This window comes from Haliaeetus leucocephalus, unplaced genomic scaffold, assembly GCF_000737465.1.
Source record: "Haliaeetus leucocephalus isolate CR32 unplaced genomic scaffold, Haliaeetus_leucocephalus-4.0 Scaffold897, whole genome shotgun sequence".
NCBI classification, from domain to species: domain Eukaryota; kingdom Metazoa; phylum Chordata; class Aves; order Accipitriformes; family Accipitridae; genus Haliaeetus; species Haliaeetus leucocephalus.
This window is the reverse complement of record NW_010973333.1, coordinates 1,833,659-1,840,297: the sequence shown is the minus strand read 5'-3', so window position 1 is coordinate 1,840,297 and position 6,639 is coordinate 1,833,659.

Here is a 6,639-nt window from a genome sequence, read left to right as displayed (position 1 = left end):
AACAAGCTCTGGGTTCTAACAGAGTTTGTAAAAGTTGTATTTCAGAAAAGCTTTCCAGATCCCTCTTGATTGCACGGGTATAGCTTGCACATAACTTTAAAAAAATCTGTCTTCCCTGCACCTTTGGCATGCACACAGGAAGAAAACTGTGTGAACACTTTCAATCTGTACCAGCATTCTTTCTGCTTGAAAGGACACATACAAAATTAAGAAAAACGAAGAAGCTATTTTTCTAAGTTCTACAAAGTAAGTTTTATATTTCATCATAGTGGTCATTAAAATGTTCCTTTCCCCCTGATTTTATCACAAAAAATATTAACAGTCAGTCTAGTGGATCTACCAAAAAGAAAGCCAGGTCTGTCCTAAAGTACAACTTCAGTTTCTATATTAGTATTTTAAAAAAAATTTCATAACACCTTTTCAGATTAAAAAAATTAATAATAATAATAATAAAAAAATCAAGACACCCCCCCCCAGTTCTCCAATAAACATATCCTTAGATTATTACACTATTACCTTCAGAAAAGATTATCCTATGGTTATAGTTCAAGTTTACACAACCTAAAGTACATAGAATCATTGCTGCTAAAAGAGAAAATGGAACAATCCTTCTTCAAATAACAATACCCATAGAATAATAACTTTCCATTACATAGCTGGTTTGTAAGACAGGGAAACAGGTTCTCCTCTTAAATATATTAGATTGTTGCCCCCCCCGATAAAAATTAAAAACATAACAAAAAGGACAGAAAACTAATAGCTGATAATTTCTAGCTTTCTTAAAGAATAAAATTTAAAAAAAAAAAGTTAATTTTATTAAATTCTCAGAAGACTTGCCCATTTAGCCGAGGAAGCAGTCACAGGCCTAATGTAAAATTTTGTGCTCTCCTAAGCTGGCACCCAGTCTTTCATGAAAGCAAGCCATGCAGGTATTGCTGTTTAAATTTTCTAACTCCATAATGTACAGCAAAGCATTTCTTGTCCTCAACACAATACTTAATACTCAAGCAGCATTTTGTAGGAACCCTGGTGGTCTCTGCACAGGATCAGTTTCCAAAGTATTGCTGGGAAAGTGGAAAATACATTAGTCAGTGTTAACCAGACTGCCTTCCTAGTTGCTATCTTATCTGAAATTGGCAAATAATAATAAATAATAGGACAGTAATATAGCTATATATATATAAAAAAAAAAACCTTGGCCCAATATGTAAGTAATACTACTTGCACTACACAAAACCACAAATCTTAAATTTTTATTTTGTTACATCTCAGCATTGTATGGAACCACAATGCCTAAAGACAAAAACCAGGCCCATAGCTCAGAATGCAACCCTACTTGTAAAGGGCTAAATTTGCTGCATGTCTGCTTCCAAAGATTTAGGGTCAGAGTGACAATGCTATAAAATAAGGGTCAAAGCACAAAAAGACCAAGGCCACAGAACAAAGAGCTTTTCGTGTCCTGAAAGAAGTTGCTTTTTGTAAGCCTGCCTTCTGGCTTAGACAGTAAATTTGTCTTTTTCTTGACATCATCCCTACATGACTTCTATAAAATGCCAGACAACTGTATGACTTACAAAAGGTGAGACTGAACTGTTAGAAGAAATCAACTCAACTGTTAAGGGAATCCACTAGTTAACAGCAGAGGAACACCTCCTAGTAATTGCTACAGCTTTTCCAACCCTTAGCTGTATTTCTACAACTTCATTATTTAATTAGTCACTTCAGCAGATGTTTCAAGTGTCCTTAACACCTTTGGGGTGCAGATTCCTAGTCATATTATCTACTTAGATTATTGTTTATTCAATGGTAGCTGAGGAAATATGCAGAAGCAGCAACTCAGAAGACTGTTTTAATCTTCCCCTCACCCCTCTGTGAAATATTCATAGAAGAGATACCATCTAATACACAGATGTGTATACTCCCTTTCAAAAACATTTATGGGTTGGTTCCCCACTTCCCCATCAGTGGGACCCACTACTCACAGAACTGAGCTAATGCAAAATAAAATGGTGCTTTCCAAGGCTGACACAGATTGCTAAGCAGTGAAGTTCATTTTTCTAACTACAAAATGAACTTCACTTACGATATGCTTTTTCAAAACAACAACAACAATAGTTTTGCCAAATGAAAATAACTTTATCCACTGGGGGGAAAAAAAAAAAAAAAGAGATAAGGATGCTGGGTGCCTCTTATGGCTTTATATTAAGCTAGATTTTCAATATTTCACTAACAAGCTTAAAGTAAAACCACGCTGAATTAACTAGAAGTTAATATATTAAGAAAAAGATTTATAATCCAATACCTAAAGCTCACTAGTAGTAAAAAAAATCAGAATTGTACTCAGCCCTATCAAACTGTCTAGTAAATATCCACAAACCAAAAAGAAGGCATTAATCTCTGAACAATCAGCATGACTATTTTTTTAAAAATAAGAGGCTAGTTGACAGGACGTTCTTTGAGCAAATATCAGTATTGCAAGAAGTCTCTCTCCATCATAACTCAAACCTATATGAAAGAATCAGAATTATCACTAAGTTGTATACTATCTTTTTCAGCAGGTCTAAAGCATGACATTTTGAAAATCAGGTCTTGCTTACTTCAAGTAATTATTTTCCCCTTCAAAACAGATGGCTTCTGACCTCAAAGTTACTATATTTAATCTTTTTTCAGTCCTACTAACTTAAAAGCTGGAACTGGAGATTCAGATATATGGAATTAGGTTTAAAAAAAAAAAAAAATCAAAAAACTTACCTTTCGACTGTGGAGATTTACAATGGTTTTTGAGTTTCAGTGCCAGCAAAACAGAAGTTTTATGTTTTCAAAAGGAAGCAGATACCTTTGCTTTTACTCTGCATTAAGCTATAATACGTCTGATTCCTATTTTAAACATTAAATGTAGCATTTAAGAACATTATTTGGTTTTCTTCTTCCTAGAAATTTAATACAATCGAAAAATATCTTATTATAGGAAAAGCCTAGTGTAACATATGAAAGGCCTACTCCAATCATCCTACACTTTCTGAAGGAAACGATTACTCCTCATCTCTCAAGAAGCACTGGTACGAGTATACTGATTTTCCTTGTGGTGAATAGCAGCCCACAAGTTAAGGAACTGATGCAAACTGGCAGATTTCCCCTTCTAATTCTGAGTCATATGCGTCATCTTTTTGTCAAAAGCTGGGAAGAAAAAGAGTCTCTCTTCCAGCCTGCCACATGAAACCACCTGCTTAAAGATAGAACAGACCAATACTGCAATATTGGTCTGCACATTGCTGGTACTTACACATTTGTTCTTGCTTTGTTCAAATAAACAAAATTCTGAAGACAACCTTAACATTAACTTAACAACAGAACTTATTTCTTTGATTTAAGGCCAAAAATCAAGCTGGTAAATGGAAAAAAAAGATGAGTCATGTTGTCATGAAAGGCTTATTCTTAAAATTGGTAGTGTCTTACCTCCAAAAAACTAAGGATTCAATTCTGTAAAAGCTTACATGTATTACTTGAGTATTCAGCTAGATTTCGTATAAATATTCACATTCTCAAAATCAAGAGTTCATCTGTGTGATTAAGACTTCTTTATCGCTGTACATGATTACCAACTAATTCCTCAACACGCATGCCCCAACAAAATCAAAAACCTCCCCTAAACCCCAGAGCATCTAACAACTTCAGTGGGTTAAATTCCACATGTTCCTTTTTTTTTTTTCTTTTGCGCACTTTGCAAATTAAGAAGCGAGAAAACTATTTTCTTCTTTCACAGATTCATCAACGTCAGTCATTGTTGGACTATATACAGTGTGGTGACACAACCTCTCTTCCAAAGGCTCCAGCACCGATTAAGGTTGGGCACATCTTTGCCAGCAGATTACATATTTTCAAATTGCACTGGAGTTGCTGATCAGACCTGCAGAAAACAGGTGTAAATGTTTACTGTAACAATGCATTGTAGTACTTCTATTGATTTGTGGCACTGCCTGAGTGATTGTAAGTAACTATTCTTTATAAAAAAAAAACACCCTTGAGAGCAGTTAAAGCAAGAATAAGTTTTAGACATTTATAGTAAACTGTGCAAAAGAATGTACCAGTTTATCAAGTAGAATTATCTTTGCAGAGTGTTGGAATGATCATGCCATTTTAATCTTAGATTAGCTTTTTTATATGTAAGTACACATAAAATTTATAATAATATAGGATACATGTATATATAAAATTAGATAGAGAGATAGGTATAAACACAGATACACACACTTATAGAATGCCCTTGTGTTGAAATTTGTACTGTGGTACAAGTATTTACGTGGCTGGGTGCATGTATTTCAATATAATGAGAGAATTTGCATTGCTAAAATAATTCTTGAGTGCTTTTCAAGAACCATGACATCACCATTTGCATTACAGGTTATTATTTACAAGCATTCAGGATGTTCTGTAAATCTATAATGAACATTGCAACTGTGAAAACTGTAATTTATTATATAATGCACTTAGATAAATTGTTTAAATTGTGCACAATATATAGGGATGATCTCTCCTCCTCAGTTTAATATTAAGTATAGCACCTGATTGCTCATCTTACTTCAACTGTTTTTTTTTTCACATTCGATATATTATATTTTCCTTGATAAAATTATGAACAGAAAGTACTTGTCTGATATCCTGTTTGTGGTGTGGGGTTTTTTTGTTTTGTTTTGGTTTTTTTTTTATGAAATGAATTATTTATACTATCTTATTAATTTGCATAACTTTGCAGTATTTTGTAACAAATTTGTAAGAATATATTTTACTCACCATATATCCAATTTTCCTTGATACTTAACAAAAGGCATTTAAGTGTCAGTGCAATGTTACTTTACCTCCCAAACCCCAGTTATCTTTCAGACAAAGGGTTCAATGTAGCACATGAGCAAATTAAAAACGAACAGAAAACACCACTGAATAAGCTATGCCTTTTTGACAGTGGCAAGAGCGAGTGAGGTAAGACACTGTGGAAGATGTTTCTTAACTTCTAATTCAGCAAAGCATAAGAACTGGCTTAACTTGCTCCTCATTCAGTGGAGCACTCAAGGATATGAGAAGCAAGTTAAATAAATGATTTAGGAGGGTAATCACAAAGACCAGCTTTTGCCTGGGGGAGACCCTGGCAAAGTCTCCATAGGCTCCCTCTTTTTCAACACAGGGCCACAGGCACCCGTAACTGTTCTGGGGTAAACGGCTGCTTTGAATTGCCCTCTAGCGTTAGCCTTCATGAATTCCTACCTCAATGACAAATTCTGTTCAGGTTTTACATAATGGAAAGTGGGTCAGCAACATAAGTTAATTAATCTAAAAATAAAACAAACACAAAAATTTGAGCAGCATTTGGAATGATCATTTTCAGGTCAGAAGACTGCGAGGTTGACAAATTGGGTATTACACACCAAAAATGCAAGAAGACATCCATGTATCTAAATAGCAGCAACTCCCGCCCCAAACAACCAAGGGCAATAAATGTAAGAAATAACTGATGAACATTCCTGTATTTTACATTTCTGTTAGTTTCTTATGCAGTTTAACAAAAATATCAGTTTCTGAAACAAACACTCAGTATTCACAGCCAAATTCACTGTAATTACAGTGACAGAGCTGGGATCAAAACCTTAATGAAAGTTGAGGAGTTGCTGGTGTAAAAACAGAACACAGTCTAGCAGTACTAATACCCTGGAAGGAATTATTCTCTCACTGCTAATTCAAGTCTCCTAGTTACACTCTAAACCTGGATGGAAAACAGACACCATGCAAATGAAGATCCAAATTTTAAACCTGGTGATTCCAGAAAGAAAAGTGCAAGCATTCTCCTGTGAGTTTATTTCAAACCATATTTTATCTACTCTTGAATTTATTAGAAAGGCCATGAATTTAGGACTTACAGAAGCATGGAGAACATATTAGTAACACTTGGATATCATACGGGCTATGGATTTCCATATACATAGTATTAAAGATGAACATATGACCCTTTGTTTAAAAAACTACTGTAGTCATACAGAACTACAATCCCTAACTAATACTCACTCTGCTTGAGAACTGAAACTTATTGTTAGACTTAGGTGATAAAACAGATGAAGAAAAATACACATTTGCTGCTTGTATAACCCCTGTGCTTGGCATTAAAAGCATCATTCTCCCTTCTCCTGAGAGCCTGGGAAAAAATCTTTTGGTTTTGGGGAACATGGGGACCAGGTAACCAGTACATAACCATTCTTTTTGATAAGGAGTTTTTTTGCCTGTGCAAGATACTGACATAAGTGTGACAGTATCAACAGAGAACTCTGTTCTGCAGTAGACTTTTGAATACATAATTTGATTTAGAGATAGACTTTCTCATAAGAGCCATTACAACATTTCACAACAGATGGAGCATCCTCCTTTTCTAATTCTTGATCTTGACTAAAATATGGACTAGCTTGTAACAGGAAGAAGTGTTTTGAGAATTACTAAAGCGATAACACGCGTAAGACCACAGTATCTACCCATTCTACCAAGAGAAAATTTTGCTCCAGAAGAATACAGAAATTCTGATGCAAATGTTTTGATTTATCAGATCCACTGGATCCACTGGAAATCCTGTCTAAATCTAAAACTGACTCATATTATGCT